The 26,497-nt window shown below is 38.6% G+C and overlaps 1 protein-coding gene across 2 annotated transcripts in view; it reads left to right on the top strand.

Moving 5' to 3' along the window:
* Positions 1-26,497, top strand: part of LOC149081138 (S-adenosylmethionine synthase-like) — a 95,028-nt gene that overhangs the window by 9,415 nt on the left and 59,116 nt on the right. The gene's annotated exons all lie outside the window — the stretch shown is intronic.

The raw sequence follows: 26,497 nt of genomic DNA, 5'->3' as shown, positions 1-26,497 counted from the left end.
CGATTAATGCGTGGGACTTTCAAATAAACTTTTTCAGAAGGGAAATTATGGCTGATGGAAACATAATGAACAATTCTGAAGGAAGTGAACTGGAAAGCCAGCGATGAGGAAAAGTCAAATAGGAAGGTTGATAGAGTTGTCTGAACATCCATAGAAACATGATACATACACACAGGAACAAAAAAATCACATCGTTGAATGAATGGATCAACAAAGATTCCGAAGGAACTTTGTGATGGGGGGATGGAATCGGGCTAAGATTGCTGATTCAGGTTAATGAGCCTGTCTAAAATTAAAACAAGTTACAAGGAAAGGTCCGAATGTGACGTCTTTAAAAAGTTTTGAAAAAATTACCACTGTCTCTACTCATTCAAATACGCCCAAAAATATAGAAGAAAAATTGTAAATATTAATATTTTGAAAGCTAATGCAGGACAAGAATTAATTTTAAAATCCTGCAACCATTGATCTTAGTGACGGCATTTAATCAACACATTATCAAGCCAACACCATCTATAGCAGAAGGTCTTCGCGTGAAGCTCGGGACGTCACTGAAGGTCATCTCACCTATACCCATTGGATATACTAAAAAAAAGTAAGCAGGGTGCATGCGTCGACCTGCTATATCCAATGGCTATAGATGAGAACCTACTTCAGTGGCGTCACGAGTTTAGCTTCGCGCGGATTCCTTCTGCTATAGATGATGTTGGGTTGGTACAGCACAGATAAAGAAAGATAATAAAAGAACAACTAAGCAACACTAGTTTTTAGAAACAGAGGCTGGAGAAAAGAAAGGAAAGGAAAGTGAAATAAATTTCTATAGAAATTCGCTAAAGAGAGAAATGCGAGAGGTAAACTGTCATAATTTTATGTGTTAACTGTTAATAACTGTTTTATGTTATAACTGTTATCCACATTAAACGAATGTGGATTTTCCACTTTCGGTTAGTGTGGCAAATTTACTATTGTATTACATTAAAACGTAAGAATTAGCATTGATTGCGCATTATATTTCTGTAGAGTCAATTAGAGTGGGATTTGACATGGGCACAAGTTCGGACATGAATATGTTTTTCGCACTCCGTTACAGTACGAAAGCCTCGTATTCAAACTTGAAGACATTGGATTTATCATAAGATTTCTATACAAACAAACTTCTGACCCATTTAACTGTGCATGTACAGTGATCTCTTACTTATGCATCGGTACAAGGGAACAAGAAAAAATGACGAACAAGTGAGAGAGGCGTATAAGTGAATAGCATTAGTTTCCCAAACTTGCCCAAGGATTAATAGCCTTGTAAAAAATCGTCTTATAACTGAGAGAAACGTATACTTGAGAGATCACTTCACTAAAAAATGCGTGTTAAGCGTTCGAAATGTCAGTTTTCTTTAGTACTGTCGGTCTGACACAAAGCTGCATTAAGAGTACAAGCGGCTTTGGTCTGACACCTTTATGGTGAAGTGGCGCAGTGGTTATCATCACCAGACCTAGAAATGTCAAAATCTGATAATCTAACTTAAGGCGCCTCATCGTTCTACATCTTAGAGTGGCCACCAATTTTTTTGTTTAGTTTTGTTTCTGCTCAAAGTGATGATCTTTAAAAAAAATCGGGGTAGGGAACAGCGATAATACTGACGTCACACGCCACTCAAAGATGGCGGATAAGTTAGTCTAGGGTTTCAAAAGGACCTCTATCCTAACTCAAGGAGATATTCGAATTGTTTAAACAACGTCTTTATAGGTAGTGATTTGTGCGCCTATCTGTAGGACCGGGTGTTGAGCACCATTACAGTCGTCATAAGTATAGGGCAGTGCCATAGAGACTATGAAAAGGTGAAAAAGCTCTGAGCTTCTGAGTCCTGAAAAACCCAAGATAAAACACAAAAGGGGTTCTGGAAGAGTTTTTCTTAAAGGTGGGTGAAATAAAAAAGCCTCTGATCTCGGGTAAATAGCGCTCTGAAATGCAAAGAATGAGAGTGGAAATTACAGTCTTCTATATTTGTAAGACTTTTGGCGTCCGTGAGCCCCCCCCGCCCACCCCCGACTTTGCTATCGTTTAACCATGGCTGTCCCGAATAGTCTAACGCAAGGGTTCTGAAACTTTTCCCACCCGAGACACTCCTTTCCCCCTTAGTAATATGTATTTATATCAACGTGTCAATATTTGAGAGTTTGTGTGTCGAGGTATGACGGGCTGGACTGATTTGCGCCAGTATTTTTCAGCCAGTGAATATAATACTGAAATGTTGTACAATACTGTATTTTTGTTGTTATTTTTATTTTATTTATTTATTTTTTTTTTTTGCAATATGTTTTATACATGCAACATGTTACGCCTTGAGACATCAATAAGAAAAGCATTCATAAAGAGGGAGCATATGCTAGCCATATTTTCGATATAGAAAAGGCCTACGACCGTACTTGGAGGCACGGAATTCTTTCGGACCTCTATAATTGCGGCGTGCGGGACAACTTGCCCATTTTTATTAAGAACTTTCTGGCTCGCTGCATCTTCCAGGCACGGATCGGAAGCACATTTTATCAGCTCCCCAAATTCAAGAACTAGGTGTACCTAAGGTAGAATTTTAAGTGTTACACTGTTTATTTTAAGACTCAACGGGGTGTTGAACCAACTCCCGTTGTCTGTCACTGGCGCACTTTACGTGGATGATCTGCTGATATCGTATCAATCAGTGAATATGAGGTCAGCCGAGAGACAACAGCAAGTGGGCTCATGATAACGGCTTTTCTTTCTCCGCCGACAAGGCCGTCGTTGTGCAATTTTGCCGGCGTCGTGAACTTCATGATGACCCACAATCAGGGCCGTCTTAAGAGCACCATGGGCCCCCGGGCCAAGTGGTTTTTCTGAGGCCCTACCAGGTAAATTATAGAAAATTTCAACCAAATCTCATTTTGTGAGGGCCCTCTTCTCTTGAGGCCCCCGGGCCGTGCCCGGGTAGGCCCATGCGTTAAGACGACACTGCCCACAATTATTTTTAAATAATAGTCAAATACCTATTGTAGAGGACACAAAATTCCTCGGCATCACATTTGACAAGAAACTTACATTTAAACCTCATATTTCACAGTTAGGAGCTCGTTGCATGACGATGAACCTCTTGAAGGTCATCTCGTTTACATCATGGGGAGCAGACCGTAAGTTGCTTATTCACCAGTATAAAGTTATAATAAGATCTGAGCGTGATACGGCTCCATCGTATACGGGCCAGCACCTCGGAGCTATCTGAGTGTGCTCGACCCAGTCCACCATCTCGCCCTACGGATTTGCTCTGGAGCTTTCCGCACATCTCCAATGGAGAGCCTGTATGTCGAATGCAATGAGCCGTCACTGACATCAAAACGCCAGCAAATATCGTTAAAATATTATATCAAAATAAAGTCTTTACCAGATCATCCACTTCATCGTGTCATTTTTAATCCTTCTTTTCATAGACTTTTTGCTGCTCGCCCTTCATGTGTTCCGTCTTACGGTCTTCGTATGAGAGCACTTGTGGAAAAACTACAAATGGACGTCAGTCGTGTGGCCCCAGTTGCTTCGCAACTGACACCATGGGATCAGTCTGTGCCAGATCAGATGTCTCTCTATCATTATCATCAAACTCCAGAGCCAACACAGCAGATGTCATATATCGACAGATATTCTTTAGGCACAGGGGTAGGTACAACAGGTACTTCCCCATAGATACCGACGGCTCCAAGAGCCCTGGACATGTCGGTTGTGCCTGCATCTGCTGTGAGGAGACATCTTTCAAACTTCCTGACACATTCTCTATTTATTCGGCGGAGCTATACACTATCCATCAGGCTCTACGTCATGTACGACGCAAACGCCACCGACGATGCATCATCTATAGCGACTCTCTCAGCGCATTACAAGCACTGTGTTCCTTCACTTTTCATACCAATCCATTTATTCATGCCATTTTTCATGAATTGAATCATCTCATCCATCATGGTACCACAGTAAAATTTTACTGGGTACCAGGACATGTTGGAATACCGGGCAACGAAAAAGTAGACACCGCAGCTCAACAACAACCAACATTGATAATAGTCTTTTGCAGGGACGCCGGAAGTCCGAAATGATTGGTGTAGCTCAAAGTATGCGAGTCATTTCTCTGTACAGACCATAACATTTACATATATTTTTGCCTGACCACACGTCCTTTTTTGAAGTACGGTGTCCCGTTTTTTCCGAATCTATTGGATTTTAGCGATAACCCGTTCTTAAACCTACTTTTGTAGTAGTGGTAAAATTTTCACTACATTAAAATGTATAACAAACTTATGCAGGAGAGGGTATAGGGGTCCCGTGTCTGCCCCAAGACCAGTGCCGTCTTAATGCATGGGCCCACCTGGGCACAGCCTGGGGGGCCTCACAAAAATGAGAACCAGTTAAAATTTTCGAAAATTTGCCAAATGGGAATCTCAGAAAAATCGCTTGGCCCTGCGGCCCATGATGTTCTAAAGACGGCCCTGCCAAATACAAACAAAAATTAAATTTTTTTTTTTTGAATAAATTAAAATATTGATAGAAAATACCTTTACGTGCCATATTTTTCCAATTTCTGTGAATTTAAAATGTTTTTTGAAGGTAATGAATTAAAAATATCTCTGGAACAGTTGCCTTGGGCCCCCCTCATAATATTTACATAGAACTGTGAAATTCTATTATAAACCGAAATAAAGTGGTGGAAAATGGATTTAATCATCAATCAATGATGGTTTTGATCATCAATTCTTTAAAACCATGCTAATGCGTATTCTGAAATCGAATAGTTCTATCGTATGTATTTTACAGTTTTTAATCAGTGATTGGATTGGATTGTTGATAATTTAGTTGAATTCGCGTTTCAATTCCTCGATATCATTTAAATTGACAACCAATACCACACAGTAACGTTGCGGGTCATTTGAGTAAAGTGGTTTCAGAATATTGGGGAAGCTTACATTGAAAACAGAAAGTGATACAAATACATGATGCAGGGGTTATCGAACTGTGTGCCGCGGCACCCTGAAAAGGTTTTCCGAAGAGACTATTAAACTGCTCTGGGGAGCCGCGGATAAGCGATGATTAGAAAAAGAGGTGCCGCGGGTGGAAAAAGTTTGAGAACCCCTGACATAATATAAGTGTATAAGAGGTCCCACACATCCTCCAACGCTGCCTGCGCTGGTATCTTTGACGGGCCTCCAGGCCAAGTGATTTTTCTGAGGCCCTCCCTATTAGGCAAATTATCGAAAGTTTCAACCAGATCTAATTTTTGTGAGGTTTCTTCTTCTCTTGGACCCTCGAGCCGTGCCTGGGTGTGCCCATTCTTTTTGACGGCACTCCCACCCTTAGGGGCCGTTCAAGTATTACGTCAGAAAATTTTTAGGTATTTTTGACCCCCCCCCTCCCCCGTCAGCAAAGTTTCGTCAGCACTGCCCCCTACCCTCTAACGCATATTGTTGGGATCAGAAACGTACGCAGGAGGGGAGCCAAGGGAACTCGTGCGCCCCCCCCCCCCAGACGAAAAAAATATTTTTTAATGTAAAGAACATTAAAAAAAAAATTAAAATTTCAAAAGAAAATACCTTTATATGTAATTATAGTCGATTTCTGTTAATTTCAGTGCTATTTGAAGGGTAAGAACTCAAAATTTCTTTTTAAGAAATTCATTGCGACCCTCACTTTAAGCCATATATGGTAAACCCTGGACCCCCCGGACCAAATGTGGGCCTGAAGGTTATCTGATGTGGATTGCCTCCTCAAACCCAATTTTTTGAAAATGAATTAAGCGGCACATTTACAGATAGCTTAAATAATCCGTGACACAATTCCAGAGCATTTAAGTGGCCCATGGCACATTTTCAGATCACCGAAGTAAGCCTGTGGCACATTTTCAGATCACTTAAGTAAGCCTGTGGCACATTTTCAGATCACTTAAGTAATCCGCGACACAGTTCCAGAACACTTGAACGATCCGTGGCACATTTAAGATCCCTTGAGTGACATGTGGTACAATTTTAGAGCAGTTAAGCGGCCCCCACTGTGGTTCTACATGACTCAAGTTACCCGCGGAACATTCCCAGATTACTTAAGTGATCCGTGACCATGACCCCCACAAGGGATGGTCTGACAAGGCTCCAGCCCTGGGGCCGGGGTTGATTTTCATCATTTTTTTGTTTTTCACGCTATAAATTTATCGTAAAGGAGCCCGTGAAAGTCTGGTTGGGGGCCCGTAAAAGATCCCAGCCTAGGGGCCCTGCTTCAGGATGTGGGGGTCATGTACGTGGCATAATTACGGATCACTTGGGTGATGCGTTGCACAGTTCCACAGAGCACTTAAGCAGCCCGGACATATTTCCTGAGCACTTGAGGGATCCGTGAAACATTTAGAGATCGCTGAAGAGGCTCTGTAAGGAATTTATCTTTAGGGAGAATGTTAGTTCAGGAGCCCACAATATATCCTAAGATTTGTTTTCGTTTTTGACGGACCGAGTAAGATGCCATTAAAAATATTTCATATTTTCATAAGGGGTGGTTGATGACTTTAAGCATCATCCATACACCCCTTCCCCCTTGTCATCAAAAGTCAGCAAATCGGGAACCCCCTCCCCCCTCGATGCTGACGTTATACTTGAATGACCCCTTACCTAAGGGGCTCGGTGCGTCTCAATAGTTTCGGACACGAAAAATATTTGCCCGATTTTATATATTTGGGGGTAGGAATCGCAAGGGCGTAGTGAGGGGAAGACTTGGGGGTCTGGTCCCCTCCCGAAATGACCGAGAAAAAGGGAAAAAGATGGCACAATCTATTGTTCTATCACTTTCGTTCCCCCCCCCCCGAACGAAATTTCTGGCTACGCCCCTGAGGAATCGGCATCCATTATTTCAAAATATACAAAAATGCTGTGAAATATCCATACAGAAAATGTTAAATACACAATTCAATAGATTAATACAAAAACTGGCGAAAATTCATCACTGAAAACAATTTTAAACTAATGAAAGAAAATAAAATCCTGAAACTGATAAAAATTTTGGACTTGATGAATCAAAAATAATTGAAAGAAATAATTCCTGCAACAATTCAGAATTTACGGGGAGGAAAATTTTGTCAGAATTGTTGAAAGAAATAATTCCAGAATTGATGAAACTTCAGAATTAATGCAAGAAGTAATTTCAGAATTCATGAAAGCCTCAAATAGTTTACCGTGAATGCGGGGGACCACAAAGCACGGTGCCCAGTTTCACACCACATTCCTGAGAGCAGCTCTCACTTTCACAGCGGATATCACTTTTCCTCATTTCTCTTTGACAGCCTCAACCGTTTGTCAGTGTTGTTTAAATTGTGTTGGCTGGGATTTTTGTCAGCCCGAAGCAGAGGTGGATTTAAGGGCGGGCGCACCCTAGGGCCGTCATTTCAACTTTTTCCGGGGGGGGGGGCAAAGAGCATGTACTAAAAGTACGCATATATATATTTTTGTATATATATATACCATTTGTAGTGTATTTTCAAAAGCCAGAGGGGGCCGTTGCCCCCCCTGCGCCCCCGAAATGACGGGCATGGGGCGCACCAGGCGCACACCCTGGGCCACGTAAAACACAAACGTTACACTATTTTCTAATTTAAGGGGTCCAGTATTTACTTTTGCGTCCGGGGCCTCAAATACAAATACAACGCCACAACAGACAAAATGCCCAACGAGGTGGCCTCACCTGACTTTAATCCGCATCTGCCCTTCCCCTCCCCCCCCCCCCCCTCCTAAGCAAAACTTTTCACGGGTTCTTCTGTAGTGAATTTACAGCTTGAAAAACACCCCAAAAAATTATGGTAATTGTCCCAAGCCCCAGGACCGTTGCTGTTTTCATGTCGGCCTTACCCTTGTGGGGTCAAATGCCGAACTTGGCCATACGGAAATCGGGCGTCGACATCTGCACAACAATTTTACGGAATTTAAGAGGTGAACTTTAAAGTTATTGGCAACATCAGCAGATGGTTTTTCTACAGTTAATTACACAAAAGAAAGCAAAACAAATATATCATTTTGATAAAAGCAAACTTATGTGGGGTAGAATCTAGTTCATCAATATGTCACTATGAAATCCTTGGAACTTTGAAATAAACAAATCTTAAGCATTTTTTTGCTCACATAGGAGCGTTTCATTATTCCAATAGAGCAAATTTGTGTTACTACTATCTGATATAAATATCTTACACGAACGGCGGGGAATGTTTCGATTCTCTACATGCAGCTGGTCATCCGACAGACACTGAGCGGGGAAAAAAATTTACACACCATAGGAAGTCCAGCCAGGGCCGCAACTAGAGGGGGAGGGGCACTACTCCGGGTCTACCCGGCGCGCTAGACCCGGAGGGGGCGCAAATTTCATTCTGAAACCTCGCCTTCAACATTACAAGGAGGCGTCAAAATGCGCGCTTGCCCCGGGTGACCAAGCCTAGTTGCGGCCCTGAATCCAGCATAGGAATCCGTATTGCTGTACAGCAGAAACGATTTCCCCCCCCCCCCCATGTGTGTGTGTGTGGTACTGTATATCTATTCAAGAAAACAGCCGGGGAATTTTAGCCGCACACTAATTGCATGCTATCAGCGACTCTCTTATCGCTGAGTAAAAAAAAACCGACAGCTTCAATATTGTTAATTGAACGCATGTGTTCAATGAGTCTCGCAAAACGATTTTTTCCTTTCCCTATAGAAATACTTGTATTTGATTCCGAGGGAAAAAAGAAGCCCCTTTTTGAAGTTATGCAGCTTGGTCACTACAGTGAAAATGTGGGCAACTTAATTTTAACTTACCGATTCTTCTTGAAAGTGTCCACACGATAAGTGGTAAGTAGGCGCTCATTGGATAATTTTTACGGAGGTGAGCGCAGTTAGCGCATGCGCGCTTCAGTCTACTCAAATCCACGGAGAGAGAGAGACGCAACGTGCGGGAGTATAATAGTAATAATTTTTTATTTATCTGGCATTCAGAGAGGTGCTTTTTTTAAAGCTCATAGCTTTCGTAACGATGGATGAAGATGATCAGGTAGAACTTAAGAATACTGTGATCAGAGCCACATTATATGATATTTTTTTTAAAGAATATAAATTTATTCACTTAAATAAATTTATTCAATAAAAAAGGGGAAACTATATCACTTGCGTGAGAGCAACACACTCAGCAAGAAGTAGGTCACGCAAGGGAAACAGTTCGCTTGTCTCCTTTTTTCGCCTCTGCACCCACGTAAGGGGGGCGAGAGATGACGCCACAGGGGAAAAAAGAATACACAACATATTATAAACTTATGTAAGTCATCGAGAAGAAATATGAGACTTCTCTATTTCTCCTCTAAGTTGTAAATATCGATTATATGATATTTTAATCGAAGTTAAAGAGGAGATAAATTATGAATTATATAAGCCGAAAATATGGGAGAAGATTCTTGGCATTCGTAGGATATTCTAAGGTTTAAAAATTAAATAATAAAAATTCATTAAACAAAAATTATTTCCAAATTTTCGAAATCATTATTATTTTTTAATTTAATCTATAGAGATGACATCTTTATGTTGAATATTTGATCATGTATTTTTACAACAGATGGCAGCAAATTCGTTCTGGACGAGAGAAATATTCAAAAGCCCCCCTTCCAGTTTTTAATTTATAAATCCTCCCCACCTGATATATATTTATGAACCTTCAATTTTTTTCAACTCCTGACGTCACGTCGACAGAATATTCCATAGCTTTTTCCAACATCGAATAATTTTTAGCTTGTTTGTTAAAGTAATTTTCATTTCAATAGTTCAACAAACATTCATGGCGAAGATATTTTTCAACAAACTTGAAGCTTGTGTCCTCTGGCCAACTCACCATCCAATATTTCCGCGGAATTCTAGCGAAACTTCAGGAGACGACGGAGTATGAACAGGTTCACGCTTGAGATCAAAATAAACCCCTCCGTGAGAGAGCAAAAAGACCCCTCCAGCGCGGCAGGTCACGCCCACTGGCGCATGCGCATACGTCTACTTAACCGGAAAAAATAGAACCATTCGTATTCACTTACCAACTAAATTACTAAATCACTTGCGCACTTGCCAACTAAAGCCGTGTAAACGGCCCTTATCGTCTGCATACGTTGTATCGTACTTGGCAACTAAAAATTAAGTTACCAACTAAAGCGCTTGCCTCGTGTAAACGGGCCTTAAGCCACCATCTTATATAATCCCGTTTATAACTGTGATTGCCCATTGGCGTTGATTGTCTGGATTTTATTTATTGTTATAAGACATCAGGGTGATGATCAATTTTTAAGTAATTTATTTTATTTTTTGCTGCCTTCGTCTGAGGTGGTCATGTTACGTTGTTTTTAATAAAACTTTCTGGATGCACCCATCCTTCGGGAACGCTTCGATATCTCTACGAGATGGGAAGCGGGGTGTGTCCGGTCTTCAAAGGTCCTGGTAGATTACTTCAGCAAATTCATAGAAGTAGACTTCTTGCAAAATACTCTAGCTGGCACAGTAATCCACAAATTGAAGCACCATTCTGCTCGGCACGGAATTCCTTGCACGGTCATCACAGACGGTGGTCCGCAACTCAAGAACAAACAGTTCGTAGATTTCGCAAATAGCTGGGGCTTCCGTCATCTCATGTCGAGCCCGGGGAACAGCCGCTCCAATGATCAGGCAGAATCTGCTGTTAAAATTGTGAAATCTATCTTCAAAAATCTATCTCTCTTGAGGACCCATACACTTTAGGCTTATTAGCTCAACGCAACATGCCAGACGGTCAACTGAGGTGCAGCCCAGCGCAAAGGATCTTTGGAAGACCTACACGGACGAGCCTCGTTCATTCATACCGAGCACAACTCCGGTCTATGGCCATAGGCAATTTACTACCGATTGAGTTGTGCCGGAAATATGAGTGTGTGTCCCTTGAAATCCCTCGGGCCACTCAAGCGATTGTATACTAAGTGTACATTACACAAAATACACTCAACTGCCTGACATTTGACCAGTTGCCACCCAGCCCTAAAAGTCCAGCTGCCTCTCGAGCAGTTGCCCAACTGGCATGGTTTTAAGGGAGATTCGTGACTGTTGCCCATATGGAACAGCTTCTGCCCTTATTTCATTAGTTTGATTCGTGACTTCCTCACTTTCACCTCGTCCTCATTGGAAGTCGGAGTCCGAGTCGTCTGCCTTTTGATCGTTGTTTCCTCCTCACTCCATTCTCTGTCCTATCTCCTGATCCTCTCACTCCTTCTCCTGGGTACAGGGTGTGCTCGTCACTCGATCTGCCACTCCCGCCCGCTTATTATGGAGCCACTCCATGTTCTCTTCCAAAAGAGAACCCCAACAAGTTCCAAACCCTACTCTATCCACCAGTCTCCCCCGTACCCCTAATGTTCCCCCTTTCTACCTCACCCACCTTCACCCCTCCCGCCCCCAAACTAAATACTTTCAAATTAGGTACCATCAACGTTAGAAGTTTAAATAATAAAATCCCCTCCTTCGAATCCATTTTGCTTGCCACACTCCCCACTTTCTTGGAGTCACCGAATCTTGGTTAAATAACTCCGTGTCGAATTCCGAATTTCTTCCCCCTAATTGCAATGCTTTCCGTAAAGATAGATACTCTCGTGGGGGAAGTGTCGCCCTGGTTTTCAATACTTCCATTCCTCTCACTGAAATAACCTTGCACATTGACCTCGAAACGGTTGCAGCAGAATGGCGTCACCCAAACTATTTTCCCCTAGCCATTTTTTCCCTCTATATACCTCCCTCCCCAGATCTACATCTTTTTGACCAACTTGAACTTATTCTTGAAAAATTCTCCCCTACACATTCCCTAATTCTCACTAGAGATTGGAACCTTTGGAGATTGGAATGCTCTTGCTATATCTCCTTGATTGGAAGCTCTTTGGGTCCGGATGGAATCCCTAACTATATTCTCAAATTCTGTGCTGAAGAAATCGCTGACTATCTTTTGATCATTTCCAATGTCTCTCTAAATTCCTCCATTCTACCCTCTGACTGGAAAACAAACAAAAATAATAATAAACCCATAAATCTGGGCCTCTTACCGATCCCCTCAATTTCAGACCTATTGCAATCACATCATCTTGCTGTAAAATTCTTGAACACATTATAACAAAAGAATTCCGCGCCCATCTTGACTCCATAAAATTTTTCTTTCCTTATCAGCATGGCTTTAGACGTTCTCTCTCCACCTCTTCTCAATTGGCTTTTTTCATCCATGACCTCTCGGGAGCCGTCGATAAAAACTTACGAACTGACGTCATTTTCTTAGATTTCTCAAAAGCATATGACAAAGTCCCCCAGGATAAATTACTTTTTAAACTTTCCACCCTCGGCTTAAACGTTCAACTACTTAATTGGTTAGAAGCCTTCTTAAAATATCGCAAACAATTTGTCCATTTCAAAGACCACAACTCTCCACTGGCCACTGTAAATTCTGGAACCCCCACAAGGATCAGTAATCTCCCCAATTCAATTCTTAATATACATTAACGATCTCCCTGAAACCCTCAACTGTACCACGAGACTTTTTGCTGATGATTGCGTAATCTACAGCACCATAACTCACGAGTCAGACCAAGAACTTCTCCAACACAATCTCAATTCCATCTCCCAATGGTGCTCCACATGGCAAATGCCTCTTAACATCTCTAAAACGGTTCTCATGAGGATTTCACGTAAGACCACATCTTTCGAATTTTCATACTCCTTCAATAACTCGTCCATATTCCAGGTTTCTCATTACAAATACCTCGGTGTTATCATTTCAGCAGACCTGCGCTGAAATAAACACATCGATTATATCTGTCAAAAATGCCTCAATAAACTCGTTTTCCTTCGTCGCAATCTAAAACACTCTACTCGTGACGTTAGACTTCTCTGTTCTCAAACCTATATTTTTCCAGTCCTCTCCTATGCTTCCGAAATTTGGAACCCCTACACTGCTAGCAATATCGAGAAGCTGGAATCAATACAAAATAAATCCGCCCGTTTTATCTATGACAGTTGGTCCTCCTATGTGTCTGTCTCTGAACTTAAACGCGAACTTAATCTTCTCCCTATAAATACTCACCGCCTTCTTCCTCGATTAACCATGCTTTTTAAAATTCTCCATGGCTTTTTTAATTTTGATACCACCGGTATTATTTCTAAGCCAACATATCTCTCTAGTAGACTTGATCATCCACTTAAGATTAACCCTATCTCCGTTTCCACCGACTGCTTTAAATTTAGCTTTTTTTCCTCATACCATTTCTAACTGGAACTCTCTCCCCTCCACTGTCGTTGATTCACCCACACCATTTTTATTTTTGAAAAATATATAAAACTTTTTTTCTGTGACCATCAACCACATTCTCGTGTTAAGGCCTCGGCCAACATTATTGTATAAATAAATAAATAAATAAAAGGCCAACCAGTTCCTTGATGTTTCTAAGTGCTTTATCATCCTTGGCCATTCTTCTAAACCACTCGTTCTCTAATACCAGCCGTGGCTTTACGAAGTGGAAGCGACTAGTGTGGATACATTCCGTGCCAAAATGGAGACTGGACTTCCCACTCCTCCGCATATACACTGCTCGTTGTCGGAAGTTTTGAAACGCTTGAAGTTGGTGGGAAACGGTCCATGGTCCGAGAAGAAGATTGTCTTTTCCCTACTCCAGTAACGTTCTTTCCACTGGGCTTTTGGGATAACTCTATAAATAAGCCGTCCGTTTGTTTTTGGATCATTCCATTGCTTCTGCCATTCCACTATTGTCTGTTCTTTAATTATTCTTTGACCGTTGCCGCCGGGATCTCCTTCTCCTGGGACGTTGTCTCCAGTTTCGTCGCTTCCTTCGCCAACTGATATGCCTCCTCGTTTCCACGTTCGCCCACATGGCCTCTCACTCACATCAATGCTGCATTCCCCCTCTCCTTCGGTATTCTTTCTATGGCTGCAGACGAGCCTGCCTACCAGTAGCCACCGTCTAAAATTCACTCTACCGCAGGTTCCTGAAGTCCATGCAAAGTTGCTAGAAAGGCAGAATGATATGGCTCAGCGACATAATAGAACATCACAAGACCTTGTGCCATTGCATCCTGGAGCTTCATTGTGGCACCGGAACCCTCTACACAAGAGACCGATTTGGGAAGAAGCCTGCGTAACAAAACAGATCAGTCCGCGTACGTACGAGATCTGTACAAATGAGGGCTCCACGTTGAGAAGCAGACAATTCATTAAACCACGTGTCCAGCAAGATATGGAAATCACGCAAACAGCTAGCCTGTCACCACCAAGACAACATGACATCCCCTACCTGAGATGCAAGAGCCTGAGTTCAAGCCAGACAGAAGTGGTCCTAGATCTCCAGCATCCAAGAATGAGGTATCACCCCAATGCTAGGTTCCAACACCACAGAAAAAGTAGCAGGCCGTCAGCACAGACAACCCGGGATAATGGATCTTACACGGTCACAAGATCGGATCGCCTGGTAAAGCCTCCATCCAGGCTGACTTATTCTCACAAATTATAAGAAACTTATGGTTTTCCCCTAAAGGGAGGAAGATGAAGATGGTATTAATTTATTATTATTATTATTGTAACTCGGAATGGCAACAGTATGGCATTTGAATGTCGGCTCGGTTGTTATGGCAACATATGTCACTGCTGGATGATTATTAAAGTTCAGTTATGTTCTCGTTCGTAATCGATGTAGCATCGCATCACTAAACAGTATTTTGCAATCTCTTGGGATGATTTTTCCCAAAAGGAAAAGTCCCGAGCAATGATTTTGTATGTACTGTGTTGGAAAAAATAACCATATTTTATCTATTCTCTTTATTATAAAACCAGAAAATTGACAATTAACTGTTTCGTTTAGTGCGGTTCATATCCTCAAGGGAACACAGCATTTCATGCAAGGGATATGCAGTGACTACTATGGAAATTAATTTAGAATTAGTTTAATGATAATGTTTTAAAATGCATGTCTAGCTTGTATCATTATCTTGCATGGAAAATGCTTTAAATTTTTTCATTTACACTATGAGTTTTAAAGCAAAAAACCTGCGCGTTAAATTTTGCCTCTGCAAAAACGTAGGTGCTTTTCACGCATGATTACATGAGTAATTTTTTCTTAGACCTATGGCTTGTGCTTCCTTCTCAAGGATATGAATGTGAAATTTCAATGGGGTTCTAATTATGAAGGAAAGTATTTTTTTTTTTTTTAATTTATATATAAAATTTTCAAAATTTTCACTATTTTCAAAATTTTTAATTTCCAATGAATCTCAAAGATCCTTGTTCATTCCATAGCCGTCAGTAAGTTTAATAAGTGTAGAAAATTTCATAATGATTGGTCAAACCATTTTTGTGTAATTGTGTGCGCAATGACAAAAATTGACATTTCGCGAAAAATGCATTCACAGATTGTGAAGTGTTAATTTTGATGAAACTATTTTTTCCTCAAAACCATAGATACATGAAAAATAACCTATAAATATTCAAAAATATTATCAGTTTTTAATGCAGTCGAATCCCGTTGTAACGAACGCCAAAAGAATCGGAGGAATCACTTCGTTAAAACGAAATTTCGTTATGAAGGAATTCCAGGTTACCTTAGCATTGTTCCTATGTAAACTTATTTGGAGGATTAGAAAAGTGTTCGTTAAAACGATATTTTCGCTATAACGGTATTCGTTAAAACGGGATTCAACTGTATTGCGAGCATGTTTTTTTTCTTTAATTTGTTATTTAATGTTTAGAGAAGCCTGCAGCTTCAAATGCTCAACACACAGCAAGTTAAAAAAGCCACAGATTTGAGAATTAATGCAGCAAAAATTCACTTAATTTATTTGCAGTCTGTATTTTACATTTAATATGTTCTGTGAGTAATACAGGGCGGGCAAAAAGTCCGTAGAAACTTTAAAAATTCATAAAAACCGGAAAAATAACCGAAATACAAAACTGTTTGCAGGGTTAGCATCGCTAGGTCACGGGAAATTTTTTAAGGTAAGAAAAAAACTTAAAAACAACCTATAGGTGGCGCTGGTACAAGCGACTCGCTTGTAATGTGTTATTCCCGGTAGTGGTCATGTGGAATACATACTGCTGTAATAAACGATTTGGAGGCATTTTGTTCATTATTTGCGTATCTGAATTTTGCGTAATAATAATAAACTGTAATGCAACTCAAAAGTACACTATGGACTTTATGATACACATAATAAGAAATGCAAATATAAATAAAAAAAGGTGTAGGTCAGGGCTTGACAAATCGAGAAAAAATTTAGGTGCCAGCCGAATTTCTTAGGAGCCAAGGATGATCCTAATCTCACGAGAAAAAACAGCCCTAAATATTTTTACATAAAATATTTACTTTTTCGGGACTTTCTATCCTTTTTCTATGTTAAAAGACAACTGTCTTAAAAATCTGAATATATACTCCGCAATTCAGCTATCACGAAGAAAATTTTAAGTGCCAATACAGATTTTATAATCATCATATGCATGGCCACCACATCCTGTAGCGGGGCCCCTAGGCTGGGATCTTTTGCGGGCCTCTCGGTCAGACTTTTAACGGGCCCTTTCTGTAGTTAATTTATAGCGTAAAAAAACGATGATAACCATCCCGGGCCCCAGGGCTAGACCCCTGTCAACCCCCCCCCCCTATGTGGGGGCCATGATCATATGGACTTGGCACTTGAGATTTGTCAAGCAACATTTGTAAGTAACAGTTTCTCTCTCTCTCTCCTTCAACTAAACTCTCTGGTTATAAGTTGGACACCATGTTTTGAGTTTTTTAGATGCTCGTGTTCCGTATGATCGGAACACCCATGAACATTGTGGATTCCTACCAGGAATCATTCTGCACTCCTTCACCGAATAATTGGTGCCGAAGCAATTCTGTAGTAACACTTATTGGAGCTCAATACTGTGTCATTTATAGAATGCTCTTGTATCGCACATAGTCCGAAACCCCATGGACACTGTGGATTCTTACCAGAAATAAATGATTAATCTGAATAATTTTAATTTTTTCCAGATGAATTGCTGTTGGGTCACACAGTTTAGAGCAAAGAACTACATATCATTTATACCGGTTTCAGTAACTTGTCTGCAGTAAAATCTATATATATAAAATTGATTTTCTGTGTGTGTGTCTGTGTGTGTGTGTCTGTGTATGTTCTCTATACAAATCTACAATTTTAGATCGATCGTCGCCAAATTTTGCATATATACCAAATGGGACCCGACTTGAACGATAGGCTACTTTAAAATTTCGTCAGACCAGGGCAAATGCCCCAAATGGGCAAAAAACTGTCCGGCAACAATGGTTTTTGGGCCTCAACAATCACTTTCCGAACGTTTACTTTGGTTACCGTGGTTCCCTAGCGATGAGTTTCAGACGTGTTTATGTCTTTACAATGGTTTGTCACTTCTTTGATCCTGTTAGTATATGTATAATAGTTTATGCCTTTATAATGGTTTGCCACATTTTCAATATACTCTCAGTAATGAGGCTTTTTGAATACACGTCATAATCATCATCAGCATCGCTTTGAGAGTCAGGAAAAGGGTGATCCTCATAGAAATCAGTGCTAAAATTGTCGATTTTACTGTAGAAATGCGGAAATTAGTGGGATTTTCCGCCCCATCAATAATTTTAAAAATTGTATTGAATTCTCGATTTTTGAAATATTCAGTTCGCTTAGAGATATACGAAGCCCAGGAGATTAAATATGAAGTAATTAGCCAAACCTATACTTTTGAGTTGGATATTCGAGCAATATCATTGATTTCATTTATATCTTCTCAAGTATGAAAATTAATGTCTCCATATTGTCTCTATTGGTATTTATTTGCATAAATTCATGTGGGTTAGTTATGAGCCCGTGAAAAGTGCATCGAAAAAATTCCACAGGTTTAACTAAGGATTTTTGGAAGCTGGAACAGACAGATGGATAACTTGAAGTTCAAGGGGTGGGGGGGAGGATCGAAATACCTAGCGCCCCTTGAAAAAAGAAAAATATATATTCATTTCTACGTTTCTGTGTAAATCTAGATTTGTTTATTTCATGAATCGCGCAGGAAGTCGCCATATTGGTTAACTTGGACACGGTTTGTATGTCCCTCAAGAAAAAGGGAGGGAGATATCACGTGATCCAAAAAAGCCTCATTGAAGAAAACCCGGGCAGCGCCGGGTATTATAGCTAGTGGTCCAATAAAATTCCAAATTTCCTGATTTGTTATTACAGATTTTTCTGTAATTCAAAATTTACTAAAGTAAGGTGGTAGTTGATTATATAGTGTGCGTAACGTGTGGTGTTACGAATATGATATTTGTAAAGTCTTGCTTTCATAAGTGATTAATTATGTGTGTGCATATTTTTTTATTAAATAAATTTATTCACTCATTGAGCTCATCGATTGAAATTATTGAACCTGTGTGAATTCAGCATTTAAAGAAAATTGAAATGAAATGATAATCAAACATTCTTCTAAAATTTTTATGAATTTTGTTATAAGTTTTATAATATTCAGAGTCAGTAGTGTCCATTTATGAAATTCTTTTCTTCTGGGTGTTTAATGTTTCTGAAGTTATTTCCTTTATGTAACCTAGTCATTTCTGTAAATAAGTGTTTCTTTTTTCTTATGCTGACACCCCGCCCAAAAATTAAGGATCAGGGAGAATGGATTTCCCCCCCCCCTTTTTCACCTTATATGTTTCCGTATTTATCATTTTTGCTAAAAGAGAAAAAAAAATTAAGTTAAAAAGTAAATATGAATGTTATTGCTATAAACCAGCAGTTCTTAACCTTCTTTGACTCGCGGAGCCCTTTTCAGCACATAATTTTTATATCGGAGCCCTGTAGGCCTCTTTTTTCATTTATCTATCAAATTTACTTATTTATTTTATTTTCCTTGAGTCGCTGGGGAGCCCCTGGGTAGTGCACAAGTAGCCTCAAGGGCTCCGCGGAGCACCGGTTGAGAACCGCTGCTATTAGTGTTTGATTGAATTTTACATCGTAATCGCGCACGAACTGTAATGAATTCCACTCGTCGTTACTAATAATATTATATGAAATTATTAGTATATATTATATTTTTCTCGCAGTAAGTTCGATCATTGAAATTTATAATTTTTCCCTCAAATCGAATTCTTCATATGCATTCGTCCCCCATTTTCAGCGCGGGAGGATTCTGTTAGGCTGCCATATGAAGTTTCCAACGCGATCCTTTTTTTAAATCTGTTTGGCGTTCATTTCCGACGCAACGATTGAATGCAGCAAACCCTCGCTCCTCAAAAAATGGCTGACAGTTCTGCTTGACGTGCGTCTACACCCTGCGGTAGACCTAAGGCCCCTTTCACACAGAGCGGATGCGAGTCCGCATACCCTTTCACACGAGCACTAAAGATGCGGACGAATCGCCCGCATCTTATCATACAAATACAACGCCACAACAGGCAAATTGCCCAACGAGGTGGCTGACTTGAACATCATGGATCCCCGAGCCATTTTTTGGAGGCCCTACCTACTACTACTACACCACACATGCCCCCCCCTCCCGCGGAACCTCCCAACGGATCGGTACATGCGGGAATGTGCGTGTACGTGTAGTGAAACCTGACGTGAAGTTTTGTTGTTTCTCTGTAATGCTTGTTATGTGTAGTGCTGCCATCTGCCACTAGTTTTTTTTCTAACTATCAGTGAAGTGTTATGATTGAATGATTTATCGTTGTAGGACTGTTGCTCTCTGTGGCGAGACTTTTTAACGGGGAGATCGGCTCGCATTTGCGCCTTGAAGTTGGGAACCACAGAAAACCAACTTCAGCCGACCACCACTGTGGGGTTCGAACCCGGATCCTCGCATCGCGAGTCCGTCACTATAACCACTCGACCACCACAGCGGCATAAAACTATTTCGTGCATAAAAACTATTTTTTCGCAATTTTTGTAATTATTTTTCTCCTTCGCCCCTGATTCAGTGCCCATAGGCAGCCTAGAGCCATTCTTTGGTGGTTTAATCTAGAGCCACATAGAATATGGGAATAAAGATGTCTTCATTCCGATCCTCACAAGTAGTCGATGGGAGAAACTATCTTCAAATATTTTCAAAAGATTTTGAAAAAGATTTTTTCGAGGCCCTAGCTGGTAAATTCTGGAAAAATTCACATACTTCTTATTTTTCTGAGGCCCCTCTTCTCTTGAGGTCTATGTGTTGTGAGCCTATGCGTTAAGACGGTACTGCTTGAATGTCTGCGGGGGGGGGGCACAATGATGAAGATGTCAATTCATATATACACATATGAGTAGTATGGGCCCCACTATACCGCCGGAAGTGGCCGCTGAGATATAGTACGAGTTGCACTTCCGTTGTCTTATCGCTATTTACATCCGGTGTTTATTAACTGACAGCTGTTGTTTATTAAACGACTTCCGGTGTCTTATCGCTATTGATTACCGGTGTTTATTGAGTGATATATGTTTTTTATTAACCTATGGGGACAGACCCCTATGTGGGCAGAGCGGGGGGGTCAAGGTTGGTGTGGATGTTGTTTATTAAACGACTTCCGGTGCTCATTAAGTGATATCTGTTGTTTTTCCTCTCAACAGAACCCAGAGTTCAAAGAATGCCGACACCTTGTCATTAAGTGATCTACGAGGGGCTTTTTTGTCTCAATTTCCGGTTTTTGCAGGATTCTCACCTTATCTCGGCATTTCCTGTCTCTTTTTCTCTTAAGTCAAGAGTCAAATTTATTTACAATTCAAACTTCTATTATGTCCGGTAATTAGTTTGCTTTGTCAGTGGTTATAACTTTTTTTTCCAACTTGCTTCTCACCATTCAATTTGCTTTCTAATTCGCTGTCGAGCTTTTACAATACTGTATTGCCGTTAACGCTGAATCGTTTTAAAAGATGAAACATTACAGAAAAATAGAGAATTTAAATAAAAAAACGATTTAAAACAAATTTTATAAAACTAAAATAAAAATGATGTTTTATACAAAATTAATAATTGAAATAAGTCTCCAAAACAATAAAAATAAGATATAATTACAGAAGTAAATAATTTTTAAAGATTAAAAATAATACGCTAATATAAATAAAATAACAAAAGTAATGAAAAAATGAAACACGTGAAATAGTAACGATTAAAAATAAAGGAGTGAAAAAAGCTAACAATGAAAATAAAATTATTACACAAAGATAATAAAAATCAAATAGATAAAATAATTACGATGAGTAAATGAAATAAAGAATTTAAAAAATATCAAAAAACGAATAAACCTAATATTAAAATTTTGAATTATTAAAAATAAATTAAATAAAAAATGATAATACAAATAACATAACAAAGACAATAAAAATCAAATAGATAAGATAAAGACATCAAAAAATTGAATAAATAATAAATAAATGAAAAACTAACAATAAAATTAACACAATGATAGTAAGAATAAAAATAAAATTAAAATTTTGAAAGATTAATAAAATGAAGTAAAACAAATGAAAATAAAATAATCATACTATGAAATAAATAAAACACTAGCATAAATAGATGTATTAACAACTAAAAAAAATAAACCGGATCAAAATAATTAACTATGAGAAGGTTGTTTGAATATATTTTCTTACTAAATTTAAATGTATTCGAATGCATTTCTCACCAAGCACTCTCGTTGCATGCAACGATTTCAATATAACATTAATGAATTCTTCAGCGGAAACTTCATAGAGAGTTTCATAACCACTATGCAAACATTCAATTTTTCCTGTATTACTGATTTGAAGAAAGATTTTTCTGATTATATTCTTGCAGCATTATTCCTTAGATATCACTGTTCCATGCCATACATATGCACAAACATCCAAAGTGCATGCAGTAACTGCTACCATTCACCGAAACGAACATTTTCTTAGAAGACGAGAGGAAAGTCATAATTTTTCGATTACTGATGACAATAAAAGTTTGCAATAAAAGTTTAAATTATTAAATAGAGAATAAGATGGATAAAATAAAATAGAGTGAAATAAATAAATTTTTAAGTGTTTGAAGTGAATAAAAATAAAATTGTTAAAATAAAAGCATGAATAAAGTGGTATAATGAAAAACTAAAAATAGGTTTACATTTAAAAGATAATATCAATGAAAACAAAACAAGTGAAATAAATCATTTTTAAGTGGTTGAAAGGAATATAAAAATAAAATAATAAAGTGCGGGAAGAGACTTTAGGCTACTTCCACACGGAGCGGATGCGCACGCGGGTCCGCATACCCTTTCACACGAGCTTTGAAATTCATGCATAAAAACTATTTTTTCGCAATTTTTGTAATTATGTTTCTCCTTCACCCCCTGATTCAGTGCCCATAGGCAGCCTAGAGGCATTCTTTGGTGGTTTAATCTAGAGTCACATAGAATATGGGAATAAAGATGTCTTCATTCCGATCCTCACAAGTAGTCGATGGGAGAAACTGTCTTCAAATATTTTCAAAAGATTTTGAAAAAAAAAATCTGTCTTTTCGGAAAAATATGAAAGAAAAATTCCAAAAACATCCAATGTTCGAAAAATCCAATCCAAAAACATCCAGAACATTCGATGTTCCAAAAAAAAAAATATTCAGGAGATATCAAAGAATTTGCAAGTAGAGAAAAAGGGGGGGGGTGGAGACTTTCAAAATGTCTGTGCTTAGAAATATTCACATCACAATTCTGTCTTAGGCCGGGATTACACTATGCATAAAAGTTTGATAAATGTTCGTTTATAAAACTTGAAAAATGCAACCAATAGGCTGACCAGTTAAGTTCGCTCGAATGTAACAGATGTGTTTATTGGTTACATTTTTCAAGTTTTATAAAAGAATTTTTAATCAAAGTTTTATACGGTAATAACAGCCTTAAAGAGGGATTACACTATAAAAGTTTTGTAAAAGCTCTTTGATAAAACGTGAAAAATTCAACCAATAATATCACCGGTTGTATTTGCTTGAATGCAACCTGCGCCTATTGGTTGAATTTTCCACTTTTATAAAAGATCTTTTATAAAACTGTATAGTATAATCCCGGCCTTAAGCCCGGATTACACTGTAAAAATTTTATAATAATTCTTTTAACAATGCAACCAATGAGCTGATCGGTTGCATTTGCTGGCATGCAACTGATAAATTTATTAGTTGCTTTTTTGAAGTTTTATAAAATAACTTTCATAAACCTTTTAGAGTGAAATCCTATTCTTAGATTAGTCACTTCTGAAATATAAAATTTCATTTTTTTTTTTTTTTCCAGTTTATAGACTGTCATGAATTCAGTTTATAGACTGAATATCGAGTAAAATATACTTGTAGGTATCGGGGGAACCACCAAAAATATTCAAGTGCTTAGGGCCTTCAAACGTTTTAATCCGGCCCTAAGTGAACGCCGTACGTGGATAACGTTGTTTATTAAGGTATTTTTTTTTAAGTTTAAAAAAATTAAAAGTTTAAAAATTTAAAAAAATAAAAATATTTAAAATAATATTTCAAATAATTATTATTATATTTTAAATAATTTCAAATAAATATAAAAAAAAGAAAAAATTAAATTTTTTAATTAAATTTGAAAGTTATTAAAGTATGTAGTCAATTAGACATTCGCAATGAACAGAACGGCTTATAATTTTGGTCCCGTTAATGGCAGATTTTATTGTATAAAATTGTAAAGTATGGACAAAAAAGGCAGTTAAAGTTCCTATATCTCCATCTCAGAAGGAAACAGGGACAGGCGTATACGGGTACATCATATTTGATGAACAGGGACCTTCATATGGTGTTTTTAAGGGTATTTATGGGAAATAATTAAAAACATTCCGTGCAAAATCATCTTTAAAAAGTAGCCAACGATGCGGACGAATTCGCTCCGCATCCGCATCGTATGAATAGCCCCGCATAACCCAATTGTCAAAACTTCTATGCACGGATGCGGAGCCCGCACTTAGGTTTTGACACGTGCGGACGACGTCCGGACCCGCATGAACATTTCCTAGGTGCGGAGATATTTCGGCTCGTCTGAAAGGCTCAGTATATTCCAATTGTTAAAACTTCTTCCGGACCCGCAACCGCATACCCTTTCACACCTGCACTTAAGTGCCCGCATCTTTAGTTTGAAATTCGTGCATAAAAACTATTTTTTCGCAATTCTTGTAATTATTTTTCTCCTTCAACCTTGATTCAGTGCCCATAAACAGCCTATAATTATGAAATATTTAATTATACAGACCCGCAAGAAAAATAAAAAGTGGCAACACAACGCTCATAATTTGTTTCACGTTATAATTGGTAGCATATTCAGCCCAGGAAAATCATACCGCGTAAATTAGCTCAGAAATAAAATTGTAAAATTCTGAAGAAAAAAAAAGTAATAAGAAAAACATGGATTTTTTTTCCACTATCTGCCGTAAAATAATATGAATAATAAACAAATAATATCCCAACTCTTGAGGAGTATGCCATAATAACATCAGAATACCTTATCGAACTTTTTTCTTTGGGAGATATATACCTCTTTCTATTTTAATTAGTGTTAGAAAATTCGCCATAACGAATTTACAATCTCGCGTTTGAAGAAAAAACGCAAGTGTTCGGAACACGTAATGAACGGGCGGGTAAAATTACAACCAATAGTAATAAAAGATGCGGAGTGATATCAAAAGTTAGTACAGCGGTTTATTTACATCAGGACCCAAGTTAGAGCGAACAGAGTATAGAGCCATTGTTCGGTGGTTTAATCTAAAGCCCCATAGAATATGGGTATAAAGATGCCTTCATTATACAGATGCTCACAAGTAGTCGATGGGAGAAAATATCTTAAAATAGTTTCAAAAGATTTTTTAAAAAAAATTGTCTTTTCAAAAAAATTTCGAAAACATCCAATGTTCGAAAAATCCAATCCAAAAACATCCAAAACATTCGATGTTCCAAAAAAAAAAAATTCAGGAGATATGAAAGAATTTGCAAGTAAAAAAAAAGGGAAGGGGTGGAGACTTTCAAAATGTCTGTGCTTAGAAATATTCACAATTCTGTCTTAGGCCGGGATTACACTATAAAAGTTTTGTAAAAGCTCTTTGATAAACGTGAAAAATTCAACCAATAAGATCACCGGTTGCTTGAATGCAACCGATGCGCCTATTGGTTTAATTTCCAACTTTTATAAAAGATATTTTATAAAACTTTACAGTGTGATCCCGGCCTTAAGCCCAGATTGCACTATAAAAATTTTATAATAATTCTCTTAAAAATGCAACCCATTAATTTATCGGTTGCATTTGCTCGAATGCAACCGATAAATTAATGGGTTGCTGTTTTCAAGTTTTATAAAATAACTTCCATAAACCTTTTAGAGTGAAGTCCCATCCTTAGATTAGTCACTTCTGAAATATAAAATTTTTTAGTTTATAGACTCAATATCGAGTAAAATATACTTGTAAGTATCGGGGGACAAAAAAACTACTCAAGTGCTTAGGGCCTGCAATCGTCTTAATCCGGCCCTGAGTGAACGCCGTACGTGGATAACGTTGTTTAATAAAAGTATTTTTTTTAAGTTTAAAAAATTAAAAATTTTAAGAATAATAATAAATATTTACATATTTTAAATAGTTTCAAAAATTTAAAAAGAAAAATTAAGATTTTAAATTAAATTTAAAAGTTATTAAAGTATGTAGTCCATTAAATATTCGTAATGAACAGAACGGCTTATAATTTTGGTCCCGTCAGTGGCCGTTGTTGACAGGTTTTATTGCATAAAATTGTAAAGTATGGACAAAAGGCAGTTGAAGTTGCTATATCTCAATCTCAGAAGGAAACAAAGGGATAGACGTATGTGGGTACATCATATTTGATGAACAGGGACCCTCATATGGTGTTTTTAAGGGTATTTATTAAGGGCCTTTCAAAATTCTGTTAAAAAGTAGCCAAAGATGCGGACGAATTCGCTCCGCATCCGCATCGTGTGAATAGCTCCGAATAAACCTATTGTCAAAACTTCTATGTGCGGATGCGAAGCCCGCACTTAGGTTTTGACACATGCGGACGACATCCGGAATCGCATGAGCATTTCCTAGGTGCGGAGATATTTCGGCTTTCTGAAAGGCTCAGTATATTCCAGTTGTTAAAACTTCTTCCGGACCCGCGTCTGCATCCGCTCCGTGTGAAAGGCCTCTAAGACGCCTTCATATAGTGTATAAATGGGATCTAGGTAGACCTAAGGCGACTAGATAAGGATTCTAGTGGCTATAGGTAGACCATAGACTTAAGATATAAATAAGTATTATTACTCTGTGAGGTAGACCCAAAACCAGCAACCAATGAAAAAACAGCATTTTATTACGTCAATAAATCGGGAGTGGAAAAGAGATGCTTTCTCTCATCTTTTTTCACTAGAGCTTGCTCGCAGAATATGGTCTTGGTTATTTGGCGCGATTGTTG

The sequence above is a fragment of the Pholcus phalangioides genome, unplaced genomic scaffold, assembly GCF_987345545.1.
Source record: "Pholcus phalangioides strain wild (caught in Gottingen) unplaced genomic scaffold, Ppha-v1.0 ptg000010l_1, whole genome shotgun sequence".
Taxonomy (NCBI): Eukaryota; Metazoa; Arthropoda; class Arachnida; order Araneae; family Pholcidae; genus Pholcus; species Pholcus phalangioides.
Note: the sequence above shows the minus strand (reverse complement) of the source record. Positions and strands in the feature narration are given on the sequence as shown.